The following is a 23,043-nucleotide window of genomic DNA, read 5'->3' on the forward strand; positions in this document are numbered from 1 at the left end:
TTCTTGCACACAGAGTAACATTGGGCTTACCCCCCAATTTCATATCACTCCCCCCCCCCCCCCAAAAAAAAAAAGTGGTTAAAATTGCACTGAAGACGAGTGCTGGGGTAAACAATATGTCAAATGATTTGGCAAGTTTGACTTTGGAGCCTATTAAAAAGGTAACAATTTTCGAAGACCGATTCAAAAATATGGAAGACAAAGTAAAAGTAATAGCAAATCACATGTTGGCTAAAACCCTATTGATTCAGTTTATTCCATCTTTTGCCTTCACGCAGTCCAGCACCAACTCGGATTCCCATCCGAATAGATGATGTCCATCAGAAAGCACATTCTTGTCCTTATAACTGAAGCTCTCAGCCAGTTTTAGAACTTCAGAGCTACAACCAAAGGCACCTGCATCGACCCAGAAAATGCAACGTGTTAAACCGCTACATTTACTGGATTTCTTTCCGGAACACAGCCTTGAATAGAATTGCTAGAGCTCCCCTGCAAAAAAGACTGTCAATATGCCAACCAAAGACAGAGACCCAGATAGACTGTAAACACCCTGCAAGTGAATAAGCATTCCTAAAGGATATTCACAGAGATAGTTTATTGGAAGCCAAAACCCTCTTTCTGCATGAAAAGGCACACTCAAGAACACCAAGAATATATTTTCAAGATGTAATTGAAATCTAAACCCGATCCTAGTGCATACATAGAGAATAGTAACTACTATAAAAATAATCAAAAAAGTGGCAATGAGGCTTATCTTAAAGGTGGAAAAAATATTGTAAAAATATTGCAGCAAAGTTTATTAATTTATAATGACATTTCTCACCATGCTTTACTTCCAGCTAAAAAAGCTAACTTAGCACCAAAAGCGTCCTACTTACAGTTTCAGAAATTGTTCACACCTCTTCTGAAAAACATAACCAGTGTTCACCACAGTAACAACATCTGATTTTCTCGTCACAGGCAGGCAGATAAGCCTGCCAAGTGAAGTCTAGATGTGCTTCGTTGTAGCCTCCAGCAAAGAAAGGTAATTACAGCTCTGCATTACCATGTTATCATGAATATCTGGTACGAAGTATCTCTCTATCGCATTACACTCTATTCTTAGGTTATATATTGTATCTGAACATTGTTCAACATTTTCAGAAGAAACAATAGGCAGAAAGTTCCTGGCACCTTGTCAGTAGCTTACTATTCGCAATGCTCTGCCTACTGTTTAAATATAAATTAGAAGCGAAGTGATCAGCTTCTACGGAAAAAACAACAATCACTGGAAAAGAGAATTTAATCCATACCATAATCACATGAATATGTTGAACCACACTTAATTACATTGCAATAAATAACAACATGAATAAATGTGCATTTATATGTGGCACTTATACTAAATTAATAGCATCTATAATTGAACCAGGGGGATACCTAGAACATAACATGTGCACTTCTAAAGCGCACTTATTACCCAGGGGTCTCAAGGCGCTGAATAACAGATGTTTACTGTTACCCAACTCAATGTTACTCATTTTATCAACATCAGATGGATGACAGGCTAAGTGGACCCGCCTGGATTTGAACCTGTGACCAGGAGGTCAAACACAGGCCCCTGCAGTGGATGCATTAGTCCACTAAGCCACGAGACCCGGCAAGAAGAGAAGAGAAAATATACAACACAACAGTACTATGGGGCTGATTAGCTGCCAAACAAGCATCCTGGGACCAGTTTCGGGGTATGCGGTCCTGGCAGTTCAGGCTGGACTGTTCTCATGAGCAGCAGAGTCAAGACTGATTCGCATATTGCTGGGTCCAAACTGGGGGTGGCATAGTGAGCATATGCCCGATGGACTTAAGCCAGATCTCTTAACTGTGGGTAAATTTATTCAGCAGTCCGTCTATCATTTTTTGGTGCTGCACTTAAAAAAAAATTGGCAAAAATGTTCCCAGATTCATCCCACAATCCAGATACAACACCCTACTTTCGAGTTTGCGTTCCTTTTTGTGGGTGAATAAAGCTCCTAGGATAGCCTTTCATAAATATGTCCAAACCACCTATTAGGGAAGGATGGGAATGGCTGACTCTCGCTAAATTACTGGCCTTGCAGTTCCAAGTGATCAACGATCGGCTGTTTGGGGACTACAAAGACCTTGCATTTCACTATTAGGTCAACACATTTTAGGCCTCCTGTAGAGAGACACTCTTCCACAATCACTCCCCTAGGCCATGAAGAAAACTCTTCTGTGCTGGTGGAAGGCCCTTTGCTGGATTCAATAGGATCATAAACCTACGCAGGAAACTAGTCTGTGGCAGGGGAGATGGCTTCCCCACGTTGCCTACTTGAAAGGTTTTGAGTCGTGGGACCTTACCAGCACATCACGGCTAGATGACGTTTGGGATGGCATGCAGATGAAAACATTTCAGAATATTCCAGAGGAATTCGACTTGCATAAGACCCAATACTATATATTTCTGCAGCTGTGTCACACTCTGACGATATACCCATCGATGCTAAGCGACTTATCGGAATATCACCCACCAGAACCTAAAGTCATATTGTCCCCACTGGTCCGAGGGGGCACTTGACGGCTGTATAAATCTCTACTCAAAGTGCTGGACTTTACCACCCTTCGGGAGAGGTGGAACGGATGGATAGGCTCCCTAGATGGGAGAGACTGGTGGGAGGTCAGAAGCCCCCACCCCCGGAGCTGGTTATCCCTTCCCACCTGCATCTGGTTCAACTGAAATACTTGCACATCACCCATTTTACTCCAAGGAGACTTTGAAAAATGGGTGCACTCCCTGCTTCTACATGCCCTAGGTGTACGAGTGACAAGTGACTGCTTCCATATGATGTGAGCCTGTCCCATCATGGAGTGTTGCTGGTCTTAAATGTTTTCCATACTGTCCCGAATATTCGAGAGACCAGTGCTCCCCTTAAATCGCATTGTTGGCCAGCTTGGAGAATGTGGATGGCAGTCGGAGGGGGGGGCATACCCTGGTTGGCATAGGTACGACTAAAGCCAAAAGAGATACTGTTCGATATTCGAAATCTCCTGTTCCCCCATTTCAGGCCAAGTGGAGCACTGGAATGGATTGTTGTGCTAAACTGGAGGAAACGATCTACAAAGCTACAGGCTGTCCCAGTAAACATGGGGAAGATTCGGGGGAAGCAGTGGTTGTTCTTTATCAATGGATTGCACTGTGTACCGATTTGTTTTCCTCGTCTGTTCTCTGCATAAAATCTCTCTTTCTCGAAACCCATACCTCTGCACTAGAACTTGACTAATTGGCACCAGTGGGTCTCGGCATATAATACTAGCATTGGATTGGCAGGCTTGTAACTCAAAGTGCCTGGATGCTTCCATCCATGTAGTCAGTCGTCCATTTAATTGTGATCTCAATTACTCTTTATTCTTGTATCCAGTCACTCATGTATCTAGTCATCCATTCATTGACTCATTCTTACAATCAACTACTACCTCATTAACAATGTTTTGCTGCTAGTCTGTGAGGGGTATGAAAGCGCTGTCACTAGCGGGCGACTACTAGTATGTGAGGGGTGTAAATGCTTCCAGGAGTACCTGAATATTAGTTTGTGAGGGAAATGAGAGCTGTCGGACTGCTAGTAAATAAGGGGAACAAGATTGAGGTCAGTAGTATCAGATTTCTGCTCTGTGGGGTGAAAGTGCTGAAAGTAGTCTGTGACTACTACTCTGCTGAATATGTAACTACTATAAGTAGCACAAAACTCCTAGTATACGAGTGTTGTAGAAATATTTCCTGTACTGGGTCATTAGAGCTGTGAAGGGTGTGAAAGTGCTTCTGGTAGTCTGTGTCTACTAGGCTGTGAGAGATGTGATCAGTCTTTAGAGTGGTTCGCTTTTCCGTCATAAGGACTTTAACATTCCCCGATGTGTGCATGTGAGAGACCTACTTGCATGGCTGAGACACATGATCGTATGTGTGAGTCGGTGTGTGAAGATTGCACACTATTGATAACAGTGCTCTGCCTGTTCTTGTAGAAGACAAAAGATTCTCTTTAAATACCTCAAAATGTTCTTTGATGGCGTTATCGCTCTCATGAATGCGGCATTTTATTTTAGGTCTAGGAAAAGCGGATGTGTAGTTTTTGGTGCAAGGGGTGCAATAAGGTAGCCGCTTTCATTTATTCCACTGTCTTCCCACTGCTCTGCCTTGAAGTTTCAATTGGCGATGGTTATCTATGAAGCATTTAATGTTTCTCATAGGATTAGGCATGTGAGTGTGCAAGGGGATATGTCTATCGAAGGCACAAGCTATTTTCTTTTCAAAATGTAACAGGATTTTCTCAGGTGTCTCCAAATGCAAAACCGTTCAATGGAAAATGTAGTCAAACCGGTGTCTGACCAAGACAGCTGCTGGCCGCCGATAAGGTGAATTTAAGGATTCGTGGAAAATTGTAGAAGGAAGCAATGTCCCGCTGGGTGAGTTCGGAAAAGCCGAGGTGTCAATTTCTTCAATTTCATGTTTACGGTTACAAGCTGGGAGACCTATAAAGTTCACTTGCCAGCCTACGGAAGTGAACTACTAATGACACTAGCAGTGAGATGCATAGTGGTGGGAAATGGGTGTTATGGGCCCTGGTCTAAGTAAATGAATCAATTCTACATGCCCACGAGGTGTAGTGTGGTGGGCTGATTTTGCAGCTGGCGTTGGACCAGTTTTGTGAACATCTTTTTAGACTGACTCGGATGCAGCAGCAGAAAGCGAAGGTAGGTGATGGTATGTTGCACCGGCCAAACAGAGCAGCCCCTGATTGGTGGAGTACAAGGTATGGAAGGTGCTGCATCAGGTTATATCAAGTGTGTCGGGGCAGGTGGTGCAGCTGTAATCTGAAAATAAATACACTGTCGCCTGGCCCACCATGACTGCACCACACACCTTAAACAAGTTCTTCAATTTCTAGCTCCAACCAAATCGGAGCGCTGAAGGCGCCAGTGAATGCCGAATGTTCAGTTCCACCTCATGCACCACCAGCAGCTAACTGGCTGAGCTAGATAGGCTGTGCGAGTCTTCAAACAGTTGGCATCAGCTTGCCTACACTGCACAATTGCCAAATAGGTGAGAGGATAAAATGCCTCCTTCCTGGCCTGCTGTTTCATGTAGAAATGCGTGGGAGTGTCTGACAAAGTAAGACAGGAGCAAGCAGGCATGGCAGACTGGATTCATTTATTCACTAATATGTACTCACTACTTGAGTGACTGAGGCCCATCTCCACGATATAGTAGAACAAAAGGTTTCACCACATCAAATCAGGTACGATTGGTTCCTTTAATGTCTCCTACTTACATCTTTAGTCTTGTAATTTCTTTAATCAACTTCCACTGCTTTAGAATAGACATATCTTAGTGTAAGTAAGAAGCCCTAGGGGAAGCAAAGATGGCTATTTGGGGGCCATGGTTTTGTCACCTTTTATGTACCCTCCACAACAAAGGGTATATAAACCAAACATAAAAAAGGAGGTACTAGCTTTTTGAAAGAATCTCAATGACAGTGAATGGAGAAAGTAGTTAATTTCGGTAGGATGAAAGTCAGAGTCATTGATAGCGCTACACAGTTGCAAAGGCTATTGTGACAAATTCGATTATTGCATCTACTGTAAGAATCGGTGTCTGACCTCGCAGACACAGAGTTAAACCCAGCAAGAACACTCGGCCTTCGCGGTTAAAAAAAAAAGTACCATTGAGTGTAGTAACAATAACCATCTTCTATTCATTCATGATACAAAGTGTGTTGGGTGGTAAAGAAAAGGGACGGTTGATTAATGTTTCAAGTGCCTTACAGCAGAGGATAAGCCTGAGTCAGGGCAGCTTTGATTATCCTGTTGATTCGAGGTAACAATGCGCTAAGCCATAGGCCAACTACTGCTGCATTCCAAACACCCACGAGTTACCCTTTGGATAAAATAACTTTAGTGAATCCAATAAACGCCAACAATTGATGTTTTTTAAAGATCATCAATATGTACTAAATATGCTCATCAGTGACTGGCGAGAACTCTCAAAGAAGTGTATAGCAGGCATGTATTGTTGGGTGAGGGCCATAAGTCCAAGCATTGGAAGAGATTCTCTCTCAGAGGCAAGGAAGTTGTCTTTAAAGACATAAAAATATTAAATGGAGAAGCTATTAGTCTCATTAATGCTGGTATGACAGTATTTGTTGTAGGGCTGGTAAAAGCCGGTTTGTAGACTCTGGAGCGCCCTTTGTAGGAGTGCAATGAGATAGTAGCTTTCATGTATTCTGAGGTCTTTCCACTGCTCTGTCCTGAAGTTTTAATTGGCGAAGGATATGCATGAAGCGTTTAATGTTTCTTGTGGGATTAGACTTGGGAGAGGGGGGGGCGATAGGGGTCGATAAGGGTAAACGTGCATCTAAGGAACAAGCTACTTTCTTTTCAAGATGTAGTAGGATTCCCTCCGGTGTCTCAAAATCAAAAAGCGCTTGATGGAAAAGTTCTTTAAATTGGTGTCTAACCAAGACAGCAGCTGGTTGACAAAAGGTGAATTTGAGAAATTGTGGAAAATAGTAGATGGAAGCAGTCCTGACAGGGGAGATGGGACAAGCCAAGGATGCCCATTTTGTGAATGAAATTGTTGTTGTACAAGCTGGAAGCGGAAGGATCATCTGCTAAGATCATATGCCAGCCTACGGTAGTGTGCCAGTAATGACACTTGACTGGTAGTGAAATGCACAGTGGTGTAGCACAGGTTCTATGGGCTCTCTTCTAACCAAGGAACAGAAAACCAAATGCCAACAAGTGAGCACTACATTAGTACGCCTTCATCTCCCAAATGCCACACTCACCCCTTCTCTTGCTTTTTTACCCTTTTATATTTGCATTTGCTTACTCCATGTTTTTCTTCTCATCTTCCCGTGTCTTCCACTGCCTTCCTTTCCCATGCCTCGGACGACCCCATCCCGTCTCTCAGCTCCCCTCCAACATACTGTCATTTAGGATGGTAAAAGTGATTTGTCTACCAGTGGGGGAAAAAAAAAGAGGAGAACGGGGAAAATGCTCCACGCGGACTCCTTCTAGGGTACCCTTTTAGTGTTCATGCTTTTGGTGTGGAAGTCAATCATACATGGGAGGCAGACATAAGCCATAGGGGGTTAAGCCCCAAGATCATACTCAACCACTTGTTTCCCATTTAAAAGGGCTGTTGGGCTAAGATAACAAGGACTGTTTTTCTCATCTCTGCTGAGCAGGCAGTGCCCGGCCCATCTGCACTCCCTTACAGAACTAAACATTTTACAAAATAACACCAGGTATTAATGTAGATGTTAGTCCCCCACCCAACTCACTTAGCTGTAATTTTATTAACTTAATTTATGTGCACGAGGGTTGCCATTGTGATTTTAAGAAAGCACAGATCATCCACAGTCACCTTTATAAAAGAAGCAAGCAAAGCACACATAAGTGCCAGTGGCAGACCTCTCAATCGTGTAAACATTTCCAGGGTGTTATCAGATTTGACAGAGGTAAGGTTGGCACTTCTGCTGAAAGGAAAATTCGGAGATTAAGCTCTGCTTCCCTGAAAGTGGCATGCCTCTGTGCAGCACCCATTAATACAAATATATATATGCATAAAAAGGCACACACCTACCCTCACTTGTGTTTGTGCTTACTCACTGGTGCTTTCTTCAATTACCATAAAAGAGTGAAAGGCTAAGTTGGTACTTCTTTTATTCACCATTGAAGAAAGAGTTAGCAGCAACAACATTCAAACCTGCCAACTCTAGGTTGCCCTGACAACCACAAGAGACACTGACCATCACCAGCTCAACCTGCTGGTCGAGCGTATCTACTAGTAAGCTGCATTTTTTTGTGGGGGATGGGGGGGGTTAATGAACTGTAGAGATGATCTGTGTGCATCAAGCACCTCTAGGTGGAATGTTTGCAAACATTTTCAGGGTGTTTATGCACATGTAAAGGAAATAGATCTGTATCTAAGCCTTTGCTTTCAGTTTTGAATAACCATAAAATATCTATATGCGCCTTCTGCAAAGTACTGCGTGTAACCTTCTGGGCACATATTCAAATCTAATAAAATGGAGCAGTTACCTCAAAGTACTGAGGCAGAACAGAGGTGGAAAAGCGGGACTAGGAGAGAAGAAATGAGTTGGAGATGACGGAGAATGAGGATGGTGCATTGTGGATGCTATTATCTATTTCAATGCAGAGTGACGGAACAATAGCACCCTGTGGGTAGAAGAGCAGGGATAGGTTCATAGTTTATTCTTTTTGATAAGGCATGAGCAAAGAGAACTTCATTATTTAATGTTTCTAATATTACCACCCAGGGAGAAAATTACAAAAAACAATTTGATGGACAGAATGTAGATCGATGTCTTACATTCACCCCAGTACAAGGATCTGGGCCTAAATCCATCGTTTTTTGCACTCCACACCACCCTGGGTTAGATAATGGCTTTATGCAAATCAGCTCTGACCCTGTGCCCCATGGGAACAGTCCAGTCCGAACTACCGCACTCCACACCACTGGAGTCAAGCTAGCCGGGCTGATGAGGTGTTACCTCGAAACCGGTCCGGTCCTCGGATGCTTGATTCCGTTCTGGGAAGGACATGGCTTTTGTAGTTCGGACTGGACTGTTCCCATGGGGCACAGGGTCAGAGCTGATTTGCATATCGCCATTGTCTAACCCAGGGTGGTGTGGAGTGCAAAAAAACGATGGATTTGGGCCCAGATCTTTGGACTGGGTGAATGTGTGACATTGATCCACATTCTGTCCATCACCTGTTTTGTTTGCAATTGCCGCCATAAGTGCGCTGGGGATGCTCAGACGTGGGTCCCAGGCACTCCACACCACTGGAGTCAAGCTAGCCGGGCTGATGAGAGGTGTTACCTCGAAACCGGTCCGGTCCTCGGATGCTTGATTCCGTTCTGGGAAGGACATGGCTTTTGTAGTTCGGACTGGACTGTTCCCATGGGGCACAGGGTCAGAGCTGATTTGCATATCGCCATTGTCTAACCCAGGGTGGTGTGGAGTGCAAAAAAACGATGGATTTGGGCCCAGATCTTTGGACTGGGTTGAATGTGTGACATTGATCCACATTCTGTCCATCACCTGTTTTGTTTGCAATCGCCGCCATAAGTGCGCTGGGTTGCTCAGACGTGGGTCCCAGGCACTCCACACCACTGGAGTCAAGCTAGCCGGGCTGATGAGAGGTGTTACCTCGAAACCAGTCCGGTCCTCGGATGCTTGATTCCGTTCTGGGAAGGACATGGCTTTTGTAGTTCGGACTGGACTGTTCCCATGGGGCACAGGGTCAGAGCTGATTTGCATATCGCCATTGTCTAACCCAGGGTGGTGTGGAGTGCAAAAAAACGATGGATTTGGGCCCAGATCTTTGGACTGGGGTGAATGTGTGACATTGATCCACATTCTGTCCATCACCTGTTTTGTTTGCAATTGCCGCCATAAGTGCGCTGGGGATGCTCAGACGTGGGTCCCAGGCACTCCACACCACTGGAGTCAAGCTAGCCGGGCTGATGAGAGGTGTTACCTCGAAACCGGTCCGGTCCTCGGATGCTTGATTCCGTTCTGGGAAGGACATGGCTTTTGTAGTTCGGACTGGACTGTTCCCATGGGGCACAGGGTCAGAGCTGATTTGCATATCGCCATTGTCTAACCCAGGGTGGTGTGGAGTGCAAAAAAACGATGGATTTGGGCCCAGATCTTTGGACTTGGGTGAATGTGTGACAATGATCCACATTCTGTCCATCACCTGTTTTGGTTTCTAATATTACCACAGCATTGCCAGTAGCATGCACACATTCATTTATTAACCTCCCTCAGAGAACACCTAGGAAGCAACTCTTAAAACATTCAAACGTGCCTCTATTTGCAGTTGTGAGCAACTTATTACGACTATTTACTATCCCAGTTCGACACTGACTGCCACAAGAAGCAACTGCAGAGTAAGTGAAACCAGTGTGATGGTCCAGTATCCAAATATATGCTGCCATCTGCTGGACACATTTATTTACTTCACTGGTTCAGGAAAACTACTTTCTGATGAGGATTAGAAAATCCTACATCAGCACACCAAAAGGTCTTTAGTTAGGGTAGAGAAAGGAAAATATTAATGTAATAAACACTGTCAGATCAAACAATGTTATAGTGATACATGTTTGTAAATGAAGCACCAAGGTTCCAAGTTCCACGGTACGACGAACGTAGCTTGTAAAATAATTTGGGGGATGATAGGGGGGCAGGGATGGTGTCCTTGGCTTCCCAACAAGGAACGTGGTGTTCCCAACTAAAATAGGTTTGGCTGGGCCGCTGGCTTGGTTAATGCAAAGGTTTAGGAACATTAGTTTTGAGTTAATTAGAAACTAGGGTTAGGCAGCACAGCACCACATTGAGGTAGGCTGGACTTCTTGATCTGCTCCAGTCCAGTTCCACCACACAGCAATGTAGGGGAAAGGGGGCATGCAGAGCAGGCCTGGCATCAGCACACACCGAGCATGAGCGTACCGGGGGGGATGGGGGGGGGGGGGGGGGGGGGCAGAGGGCGGGCTACGTCTAGAGCAGACCTAGAAGCAGCCCATGTGTCCAGTACTACAGATCTTCAAAGAAGGCGACATGCAGTGAATGTTCACAGACGAGATCACCTGCTTAGAACCCATGCCTAGATACACACCTTAAGCACCAGCAGGAAGGTGTACACATTAGCATGTGTGCCTAATGCTATTGAGACAATGAAAAGTTTCCATAACTCACACAATGGATACAGCATACCATCAGCGGTGTATGTGTCCTTCATATAACCGGTACAGCTGGCAGAAACAGTGCAGGGTTTGCTCCTTCACAGAACAGGTATAACAGCAGCTTGAGTGAAAGCTCCGCTCTCTCACAGAAGAAGATCACCATACTATCCACAGATTTAGTGTCCAAGTGCAAGCCTCTCACTCACAGAAGAGGTATAGTGCACCAGTGCTAATTTTGTAAAATATTAGGTGTCAGGGCTCTGACCAGGAGGCCATGCAGCTTGCACCACCCATCGCCCCTGTCATCGCTGCCAAAACAACTACTAACCATCTCTTCCACATGTAAATGCGACAGTTCAGATTATTCCAGGTCCCCAAAGCTAAAGGAATAGCTGGGGAGGTAGGTGTTATAATTTTTTTAATGTATATTGTATTCCTAAACAACCGTTGTTCTGCTCATCTCGAATTAAATGAGCAGCGCCACCATGTGGTAGACTTATTCAAGTATGGTGTTGACAATTAGGTGCTGAGCACCGGAAACTAATTAAGTGCCGGAGCTGAGCACCAGAAAGCACCGGCTCAAATTAAACACTGTAGTGAATGAAGGCTCACAGAACAGATACAACTGGGCATCACCAGTGCAAACTTTTCTTCCTTACGAACAGGTACAGCATGAGAACAGCAGTTTAAGCTTTTCTCCCAGACAGAAAATTCTAGCACTGCATCAGGAAAACAAGCTTCCAATATAAAACAGGTACAGCACAGTAGAGGGATTATTGTACTTACCCTGTAAGCATCTTGGCATATAGAGCTGTAGATTTACATGCTTTGCATACTCCTGCCCCCTAGTGTTGGGTCCGGATGTTTGCAAGTTGTTTTTCTTCTAAGAACTCTTTTCCAGTCGCAAGGTAAGGTGGCTCCTCCTTTTGGTGATAATGCGCATGGGTATCAACTCCATTCTTAGATTGTTTTCCCGCAAGAGTGAGAGAATGGAGTAAGAGTAGTACAGAGATGTCCATGCGTATGTAATGTGAATAATAAGAACTGCAAAAAAACACAGGTGTCCGGGGAGGAGGGAGGGCACCAAGAACAGATGCTTACAGGGTAAGTAACAATAGATTTGAGGCGTGTGTGCTGCAGATACACATGCTTTGCATAGATTGTATAGCAGTATTCTCCCAAAGCAGTGGCTGGGTGTTGTAGTAGTTTGAAAAAGTGTTTTAGCATTGCTTGTCCGACATTAGCTTGTTGACGTACGAATACAACCACACAATAATGTTTGGTAAATAAGTGTGGTGTAGACCATGTAGCTGCCTTACATTTGTCAGCTAAGGGAATGTTACCTAAAAAGGCTCATAATTTGATAGTAGAATGTGCTCTAGGAGCTATAGTTAAAGCTCTATTTGCTTTAACATAGCAAATTTGAATACATTTAACAAACAAACTACAAATACTGTATTTAGGGATAGGATTGCCTTGATTAGGTGGAGCAAATGCAACAATAAGTTGTTTTGTGAAAATCTTTGGTTTCATCAATATAGTATAATAGTGCTCTTTTGATATCAAGTGTGTGTAGAGCCCTTTCTGCCTCTGAATCAGGTTGAGGGAAGAACACAAGTAACTCAACTGATTGGTTAATATGAAAAGCAGAAACTACTTTTGGAAGGAATTTGGGTTTTGTACGAAGAACCACTCTAGCTTTATAAAGTTGAAAGAAAGGTTCTTCTAAGGTTAATGCCTGTAGCTCACCAACACATCTTAATGAAGTGAAAGCAATTAGAAAGGCAACTTCCCATGAAAAAATGTTAAATTAACAATTCCGTAATGGCTGAAAGGTGGACCCCATAAGCCTTGTGAGAACAATGTTAAGGTTCCAGACAGGTGCAGGTGGTACCCTGGGTGGTATTATACTTTTAAGGCCTTCCATAAAATCTTTAATTATTGTAACTTTGAATAGGGATAAATATTGTCTGTTATGCAGATATATAGCTACTGCCGAAAGATGTAGTCGAAACAGACGTGTAGGATAAGCCAACTTGTGGTAGAAGCGAAAGATAACAAATAATATTTTGTATAGATGCATCTAGTGGATCATTTGTGTTTTATTACAATATATAGCAAACCTTTTTCACTTTACTGCATAACATGCTCTAGTGGTAGGTGTTCTTGCTTCTTTAAGAACAGTGATACAATCTGGTGGTAGATTTAGGTATCTGTACTCAATGACTTCAGGAGCCAGATCGCTAGGTTGAGCTCCTTGGGTTTTGGAGATCTGATTTCGCCATGGTTCTTCTGCGTGAGAAGGTTGGAAGTGAAGTGCAGCTTTTGGTGTGGAACCACTGATAGTTCTAGTAGTGTGGTGAACCATGATTGACAAGCCCGTGTGGGAGCCACCAGAATCAGTGTGAGTGATGTCTGCCTGAGTTTCCGAACCAGAAATGGGAGGAGAGGGAGAGGCGGAAAAGAATAACCAAATACCTGACAATTTTATCCATAGGGCATTGCCTTTGGATACTTGGTGTGGGAATTTGGAGGCAAAGTTTTGGCATTTTGGAGTTCTCTGCTGTGACAAAGAGGTCTATCTGTGGAAATCCCCTTTTTTGGGAGTATGCAAAGAGAACCTGGGCATGAAGTCCCCATTCATGTACTTGTTGCTGCATCCTGCTGAGAAGGTCGGCAAATTAGTTGTGCATGCCTGGAAGGTGTTCTGCTAGAAGATTAATTTTGTGATGTATTAGCCCAACACCAAATGGTTTGAGAGAGGCGTGACAGTGTAGAGAGTGTGCCCCCCCCCCCCCCATGTTTATACATAGTACATAGCTGTGATATTGTACGTCCAGACTGGGACAACTTTCCCTATGAGGTGAGGCTGAAAAGCTTTTAGTACTAGATAATCAGCAAGAAGCTCCCAGTAACTGATGTGGAGACACTAGTGTCTGGTGTCCCATAAACCCTGAATTGTCAGATGATGGTAATGGGCACCACATTCCTGTGAGCGATGCATCTGCTGGTAGTACGACTTGTGGAATCGGGTCAAAGTGCTGCGCTTTTGTTCTGTGTGTTCCACCACTGCAAAGAGGGATGAGTGCGGCTGTCTACCAACACTAGATCTGTTAGTTGACCCTGTGATTGATTCCACTGGCGTGCTACGCATTCCTGTAGAGGACGCATGGGTAATCTTGTTTGAGGCACTATTGCAATGAAGGATGACATCATCCCTAATAGTTGAATTAAAGTTTTGACTGCTCAGTATTGGTTGTTTTGAAACTGTGGTAATAAAGTTTGAACGTTTTGAATTCTGGCTGCATTGGGAGAGGCTAGAGCTGTGTGAGTGTTTAGCGTTGCTTCCAGATATGGTTGCAGATGTGAGGCTTGAATATGGGACTTTTGTGCATTGACTGTAAATCCCAATTGAAGGAAGGTTTATGGTAGCTGGAGTGTGTTGTAAACACTTTTGCTGTGTGTTGGCTTTGATGAGCCAATCGTCCAGATATGGGAAGATATGAATTGTTTGTCTTCTTAGATGAGCTTCTACTACTGCTAGACATTTTGTGAATACTCTGGGTACAGCAGTCACTCCGAATGGGAGTACTTTGAATTGATAGTGATTTTCTGCTATCACAAACCTGAGATATTTGATATGTGCTGTGTCGACAGGAACACAAAGTATGGGTTCTTTAAGTCTAGTGTGGATTTAAAGTCGCCTTGTTGTAGAAGTAGAAGAGCTTGTTGAAGGGTAACACTATGGAAGTATTTTGACAGTATGTATAAGTTTAACGTTCCGAGATCTAAGATTGGTCGTAGAGACCCGTCCTTCTTGGGGATTAGAAAGAGAAGTAAGTAAACTCCTGATACTTGGAGTTGTAATGGAACTGATTCTGTAGCTCCTTTTGTTAGAAGAGCTTGTATTTCTTGTTTGAGGAGCTGTTGGTGTTATAGCGAGTGTGTGAGAGGTGGAATATTGGGAGGATTGCTGATAAGTTCCAGGCAAAAACCATGTTGGATAACGTCTAATACTCATTTGTCTGATGTTATTGATTGCAAAATGAAAAATAATTTTTGTAGTCTACCCCCGATGGTAAACGACGTTTACCACAAAACTTTCTGCCCACAGGAAATAACGCGGTCATTACAACGACAGCATTGTGATTCCTGCTTACCATTACTCCGCAAGTCGGAACAACGACTTGCGGAGGGGGAGGAGGAAGGTGTTGGATTTAAAATCCAACACCTTCCCTACTGTTCGCACAGACTGGAGTTGGAATAGTAAATTATACTATTCCAACATTCAGTGCCCCCCCCTCCGCAAGTCGTTGTTACGACTTGCGGAGTAATGGTATGCGGAATCACAACGCAGTCGTTGTAATGACCGTGTTGTGATTCCCTGCGGACAAAAAGAGTGCGGCATAACGACACACATTCACCACCGATAGGTGTAAAATGGTCAGACAGAATTGTAGGCAAGTCACTGTTTGTTAGGAAATGGAAAGGTATATTTTGGTGTGCCTTTACCTCTACCTTTGATATATTTTCCTCTGTACCCACGTTTATAGAAACGTCTTGATGGCAAGGGCTTTGTGTTTGACCTGTATGAGGACAGGTTGGGATCTGAGGAACTAATTTTGGATCCTCCTCTATAAAACAAGCATTTACAATGCAATGGTCTCGGCATTATTAAAGGTAGAGCTATTGGCATTGTTCATGACATTTTTTTTGTGTTTATTTTTTAAATCATAAATAGCATTGTCATTTACATTACCAATAGCTTAATTGTTAAATAAATGGCATTGTCATTTACAATGCCAATAGCTTAATCGCTCGCATATGCATGACCTATTGCATTTACACCCACACAGAGCCACACACACACACAGAGCCACCCTCACACAGACAGAGCCACCCACACATAGAGCCACCTACAAAAAAAGCTATCCACACAGAGCCCCCCCCACACACACACAGCTACACACACACACACAGAGCCCCCCCACACACAGAGCCCCCCCCACACACACACAGAGCCCCCCCCCACACACAGAGCCCCCCCACACACACACAGAGCCCCCCACACACACACAGAGCCCCCCCACACACACACAGAGCCCCCCACACACACACAGAGCCCCCCCCCCACACACAGAGCCCCCCCCACACACACACAGAGCCCCCCCCACACACACACAGAGCCCCCACACACACACACAGTGCCACCCCACACACACACACAGAGCCACACACACACACACACACACACAGAGCCCCCCACTCACGGCGAGAGCCGGGGGAGGAGGGTGGAGGGAAGGGAGAGAACCCAAGAGGAGAGCTGGCACGAAGAGGGAGAGCAAGCAGAGGTGGAAGAAAGCAGCACCAGCGAAGGGAAAGAGCACCGCGAGAAGAAGGGGAGGCCGTTCATGTCTAGGGAGGGCAGACAAGTGATGGAGGAGAAGGAACAGACAGGCGGAAGGAGGGTGATTCGAGAGGCCACAGAGGGATTGGAAAGAACTGAGACGTGAGAGACGAGACGAAGATGAGCAGAGGCGACCAGGCCAGTCGGAGAAAGAATAGAGAAAGATGGCTTATCTGTAAAATTGCCATTCATTTTAGAAGCGTCGTTAATTATTATGCAAACTTGTAAATGATGTCGATTTTTATGATAAACTGAGAATATATGCTTTTTATGTTTTTTCGTGTTTAATAAACCGATGATAAACTATTATTTTGATAAACAGTAGATCAGCGGAAGCAAGCAAGAGCCGAGAACTGCTGGGGTAGAGAGCCGGAAGTGGGTTCTAGGTCAAGGAATGGAGAGATAGCAGAGGTGTGGAGAACAAGAACAGATTGAGAGAGTGAGAGTGAGAGAGAGAGAGAGTGCAGGAGAAGAAAAGAAGTAGGCGAAAGAGGGAGCAGGGAAAGTGCAAAAGCAGGGGGGTGGGGGCAGTGAGCAGAGGGGGAGAGGGACAGGTCTGACCGGAAAAGAGAGGGCAGACAGAGACAGAAGAGGGGGAGCTGAGGGCAGCAGCGCAGAGGGGAGGGGGAAGGGAAGGCTTGAGGGACGGGTACAGGGCAGACGGAGGGACATGAGAAAGCGAAGAGGAGATGGAAGGGGCGAGGGTACAGACAGAGCAGAATATATAGAGGGTGTGGAGGTGAGTTTAGGAGAAAGAACGGAGATAGGACTGAAGAGAGGGAAAGAACAGAGGGGTGAGGATCGGATGAGGAGATAAAGTACCGGTCTGAGTTCATGAATGAGAGCTGGGCTGGTGGGGAACTGGAGGTCCGCCTTGTAGAAAATACATTGATTCATATCCTGGATAGAAATGAATAACCAGGAAAAAGTTCAGGAGAAAAAACAGACTCATGGGCAAACAGCAGGCAGCTGTACCCTACCATCTCAGACACTCTTGACCCTGCTTGAAATACCTGGAATTCGTCGAAGAGAAATTGCACTTTACTTCTGGAAGTTTGTGTCGCATCACAAACACACAGTAGTACCTAGCAGTTACGGAAATGTGTGCTTTAAGACACACGGTTTCTAAAAGCAGTTTAAATGGAGTTAAGGACATTCAAAAAGTGCCGTCCAAAGTTAACCGATGTATAAATCTTTTTTAACATAGTAGTATTAAATTAGGGTTCAGATCTACAAAATTAAAAACCATGATGCATAGCAAGATGCACAGCAAGATGCACAATTCCCCCCAATACTGTAAGCACAAAACAGAAGGCACAAAAGGAGAGTACTAGAGAGTGTTTTTGAAGTCACAGGACACGCCATCACTGAGTCAACCAAAATTGTGAAAGGGTAGAGGGTACACCAAGGTCATCACATGACCTTACCTGTCATCCTTGCCATCGACCAGAGGTAAGGACTTCAAGGGAAGAAGCTGACCAGGACCCGCTAGACTGCCACCACTCCCTTCCAAAGAAGTTGAACCGCCTATTCCTGAAATGCCTTCAGCGATGATGGACTGCGGCAAACCGGCCACCGAGTGCTCCATGAGACGCCTTGCATCTGGGATCTTATTTGCCACTGACTGGATGAGCGAGGGCGCAAAGATTTGAGCAGAACTTAGAGGTATCTGGTGTGGCATGTGCTGAGACACCGGTACACTGGCAGGATAGTGAGCAACACCCTGAGCCCTGTTGTGTGCAGTGGGGGGCTGGGACATGACAGGTGCGGGGCCCAGACCAGCAGAAGCTGTCAAGCTGATCTGGCTAACAGCGGCTGAGGCAGGGGGAATTGGGCTGACAGCCGGGATCTGCCGATTACTCATTCCTTGAAGTACGGGTTCCAATCCTTGAGCCTGGGGTTTTGCGGGAACGGGGGCCTTCTGCGCTGCCATGACCAGTTGCTGAGGAAGGCTCCGCGGGCCCATCGGCACCCCCTGGGGCTGAAGCGGCTGCAGGAGAGGTGCGGTTAGAGTGGGGGCGCTCTGCTGCATGACTGAGGGCCTTCCTTGGTTAATAGCTGCTGGTGCTCGCTGCGCCGTGGAGGGCAGATTCAAGTGCTGACCCACTGACACATTATGACTGGACTGCGACGCAGTGGGCAGATTTAAGGATTGACCCACGCTGTGACTGACAGGCATTGCAAGGGGGAGATTTATTTGCTGGGGCACATTCTGACTGGTGGCCACTGACGTGGGCATCATCGTGGGTGCATGTGCAGCAGTCATAGCAGAGGCCGTGGATTGTGCTTGTGCGGCTGTGGATTGCATGTGTGCTGAAGGATTATGCCCGGGGGCCGGGAGCCCTGGCTGTCCTGGCGCTACCAAGGTCTGCAGCTTATGGGGGTGCTGCAAGTAATCGGCCACGCTCCCTGTAACAGTAGTCTGAGCAGCCGCCATGGCGATGAGGGCGGAGGGAATCTGCTGCTGGGCTGCATAGTGGAGCTGCTGGGGCAGAGTCTGTACAGGCTGTGAATAGGGGGGGTGTTGGTGCACTGAAGGCACGGCCCCCATACTATGACCAGCCGAAGGGTTCAATGGAGGTTGGTAGCCCGGCTTTTGCTGTCCATAGCCGCCTTCAGGCGGGTGCGATTGTGCTGGCAAGGTGGCACTCTGAGCCCCGGGCTCCGAGTACCCCTGCTGCAGACCGGGGCCTGCGCACTCCGTATAGTGGCTCAGAGTGCTGCTGGCCGAGCTCTCGCTGGTGCTTTCCCTCTCCTCGGCCGCCTGCCTGACACTCTCCACCACCCTGTGAGGGGCCTCCACAGGCTGCTCCCGCTCGTAGTACTCGGTGCAAGTCCAGGGGCCCTTGCGGAAGGGCTAAGAGCTAGAGTCCAGTTTCACCACCCGGAACTGTGATGTGGCCGCCGCCGTGGCGGGAGCTGCGGGGGGAGGGGGCTAAGTTTGCGGCTGCCCCACGGCCGACCCCAGCGCGGCGGCCGCCACCGCCACCTGTGCGATGGAGCCCCCGGAGGCTGGATGGGGGGCTACGTGCACAGCTCCAGGGAGGTTGTTCATCATGTTCACTGCAGCTATGCCCCTGGGCAGGCCAGCGGCAGGAGGCTGCAGGGGCTCGGGGTGCAGGGGCCCGGCGATGCCATTTATGAGCAGCGGATGAGGCTGAGGAGGGGGCAGGCCAGGCAGGCGCGGCTGGTTTGGGGGACAGCGCCCCGCAAGTGCTGCAGCTGCTCCTCGTCGCCGCGCTCGTCACCGGACAACTCCGGCGCCGCTTTCTGTTGGGAGTCCTCGCTGCACGGCTGAGGGAATCCTGCCTGCTCCTCGTCAGCTCGGTCCTCCAGCTGCTGTTGAGCGGCACTCAGGAAATGCTGCGGCGACCGGATGCCTGAAGAAGGCGCCGCAGCCTGGATTACGCTGTGCACCTTCCATGATTGCCGCAGAGTTGGGCTTGCGCATACCAGGAAGTGAACGCGGACGCCTGGGTGCGGTCTGCTCTGTCGGTGGCTGGTTACTAAAGGTTTCCTGGCGCTACAGCCGGACGTCAAAAACGTCAGCGTAAGAGCCTGGGGAACAGAAACCAAAAAAACACCGAAATATTAACTTGGGACTGCTGCCCGAGCAGAGCAGCCATACAAAGAAGAAGTATTTGTCCGTCACAAAACGCAACGTGACATTGCAGGCGGTGGTGCTTGTGAGTCGGAAGCCCGTGGCGCAGTTCATTTTTCTCGCAGGTGGCAGCAGTTGGAGGAGAGCAGAGGAAGCGGCAGCTGTTCGTATCAGCTGAGGAAACTTTGACAAGAGAGGAGCCCGCCACACAACCACGTTTCTCCGAGGCGAGGCAGAAATGCCTCGGAGAAACCACTGCCATTTTCGTGATTGGGGGGCATGTTTTCGTTCTCTCCTCTTCCCATTGGCTGGAAGGTAAAATTCCAGCCAATGGGAAGAGGAGAGGGTGGGAATGAGCAACAAAAGGAGCATCTATTGGATGGCGACTGAAGGGCTCCCATTGATTTCGCTATTTCTGTGTCCTCCTTCATTTTCTCAAGTCACTCATCTACTTGAGATCAAAAAAGATTGTGTTTGTCAAATAGGGCATTAAGAATAGTTTGTTCAATCTAAGATTTGAACCCAGAGATTCTCAGCCATGCATGTCTTCTAAGAAGAATTCTGGTGTTACTCTCCTTTGCTGCTGTATCAGCAACATCTAGTGCATATCTGATTGAATTATGTATTTATTTCCCCTCCTGTACTAATTCTTGTCCTTTTTTCCAGTTTTCTTCTGGGATATATTGGAGCAAATGCTCCATTTCATCCCAGTGTGCCCGTCATATCTTACTTTTAGGCCTTGATTTTTGGGTAATACACTAATGGTTGGTGGATTGTGCTGTCACCCATTTCCCTGATGCATCTATTAACTTAGACTCCTTGTCTGGAGGCAGTGCATCTGCTAAAGTTTAGGAATTTGTTCTTTTTTCCAAGCATTGGACACAACTTAAGGAATTTAAAGGCAACCATCCTCTAATAAAAATTGGATCAGTTAGAAGTGGTTGTATTTTTTGTCAACCCTGGGTGTTAAAATAAGAGCACCTACAGGGTCTTTAAAATATCATCAGCGTGTTGCATCATGCCTTTTAAGGTAGGTAAAGATTGTGCTGTCCTATGTGATGTTCCTAAAGTTTCAAATAAAAAATCCTCCTCTAAAGATTTCTTATGTAGTGTGAACCCTTGGTATGATGCTGTTGTGGAAATTAACTCCTGGTATGCTGTGTTGTCATCAGGAGGTGATGGCTTTACAGGGTATAGGTCAGGATCATTATCCATTGGAGAATCAATGTTATAATCATTCCATGGTTCCATTGGTGGTGGACTATCGTCACCCCTATAATCAATATCAGGCTGTGTGTGTGGAGAACCTAGTGGTGTAATATCTAAAGGGTTTGAGCCTAGTGGTGGTGAATATAGTGGAGGTGTTGGAGTAACAGGATGGATAGGGCTTGTAGCCATGTCCTTTTTCTTCCTTAGTGAAGTTTTATAACTTATATCCTCTGAAGTAATGTTCCTGTTGGAAGGTGTAACATTTTTAGCTAGTCCAGCGTCTGGATTAATGTAATTTTTTTCTGATTAGGATCCAGCTTTTCCTGCATATTCTCCAGGATCGGTTCCGGAGGTTTTTGATGAGCATCCATTGTTTTCAGCGCCAAAGGTTTCAGTGCCGAGCTGAACCCATCTTTTTTATCCTTTGGAGCCGAAGGTTTCGGTGCTGTAGGTAGTTTGTATTGACTCGGCACTGAGCCGGAAGGCTTGCCTATCTGTTTAGGTGCTGAGCCAGAGGGCTGGATAAAGGAAGCAGTCTCTCAGTGCTGACCACGGCCATAAGGCAGTGGTGGCCCAGAAACCTATTGTCTGATGGAAGAAAGTTTAAGTGGCAAAGGGGCTTTGTTACTTACTGCAATCTGTCCTGCTGGAACGTCTTTGGACTCTAGCTCGATCTCCAGTTCTGAGTCCGATTCTTGAATAGAGAAGGACTCCTCCTCCTCCGCTGCAGACGCCTCCATTTCTTTCTGCTCTGCATCTTCTCCGAAGATATCCGGGGTGGGTTCAATGTTCTGCTGCTGCATGTCCCTTTATCGAGCCCTACGATCCTGCAAAATGTTCTTTTACTGTAACGATCGACAAGCGTCGCAATCTTCCTTGTGCTCCAGTGAGAGACACAAGTTGCAGTCTTTATGCAGGTCAGTGCGTGGATACTTGGAGTGGCACCAAGGACAGAATTGAAACGGAGTCGGTTACCTCGGCAGAAAACTAGATAATACAGAATGGAGTGGAAGTCGACCAACGCAGCTAGTCCAGAACGCCGCCAACGAGGTCTACTCAACCGAAAACAGAGTTTTCCTATTTTTACGACGCACAGAGAATGGTGAAGCGCGAATGAAACAATACCGACGAGGGTATAGTGGGTTGCGCTCAGAGGGGATCCTGAAGAAGGGTTCGACCTGGAGCACCGCAAACCACGTCAGATGGCGGAAAGAAAAAATAAATAATTTGAACAATGGAGTTGATGCCCATGAGCACCATCACTGAAAGGAGTTGTCCCCCCTACCTCGTGACTGGAAAATACTTCTTCGAAGAAAAACAACCCAACACTAGATGGCAGGAGTAAGCCAAGCAAGTGTATCTACAGCACACATGCCTCGAACACACCCTTCCCTATATGATGTGTAAGCTTCGGTATGGTTATGTGGATTGGCAAATGTATGGATGGATGAGCTGGTAAATGGTTGATTGTGGATGGGTAAGTGGCAGGTGAATTGTTGTATCACTATGTGAGTGGGTGGAGGAGTGGACAGTAGAATGGTGGAGTGAGATGGTGGGTAGTTGGGGAGTCACAGGTGTGAAGGCTGATGAATTTATGTTTGCATGAATGTTGAATTTGTATGGCTAGATGGGAGAAGTAGATGTCTGTGAATGAAAAATGTGTTAAGAGGTCTGTGGGCTGATGGGTATTTGTGCAAAGGTGAACCAAGATCAGTTTGTTTGTTTATGGATGGATTAACAGTCACTTTGTGTACGCGTAATGTGCATGTCTATGGTGTGTGCGTGGAAGTATGTGTGTTTGCAAACGATACATGTACCTGGATTCTGCTACAGTTGGAGATGCTCTCCTTGGCACATGGTGACCAGTAAAAAACAACAAAAAGGGTGTGTAACCTTGCTGGGCACTTATATCTGCGTGCTAAGCAACAAAGCATTGGGAATCACTACTATCTAATATCATTGGGAATCTTAATACTACAAAATTACAGTGGTGCTGGCTTTTGTGCACTTATGTCATACTCCAACGTTATGCTCGTTTGCATTATGAATATTCTGTCTTTG

General features: G+C 46.1%; 1 protein-coding gene and 1 pseudogene across 1 annotated transcript in view; both read right to left on the minus strand.

The window, feature by feature from the left end:
- Positions 1 to 23,043, minus strand: part of CACUL1 (CDK2 associated cullin domain 1) — a 410,130-nt gene that overhangs the window by 299,629 nt on the left and 87,458 nt on the right. The window lies entirely within an intron of this gene.
- LOC147712152 (TSC22 domain family protein 1-like) lies at positions 248 to 21,785 on the minus strand (annotated as a pseudogene).

This window comes from Lissotriton vulgaris, chromosome 5 (genome assembly GCF_964263255.1).
Source record: "Lissotriton vulgaris chromosome 5, aLisVul1.2, whole genome shotgun sequence".
Taxonomy (NCBI): Eukaryota; Metazoa; Chordata; class Amphibia; order Caudata; family Salamandridae; genus Lissotriton; species Lissotriton vulgaris.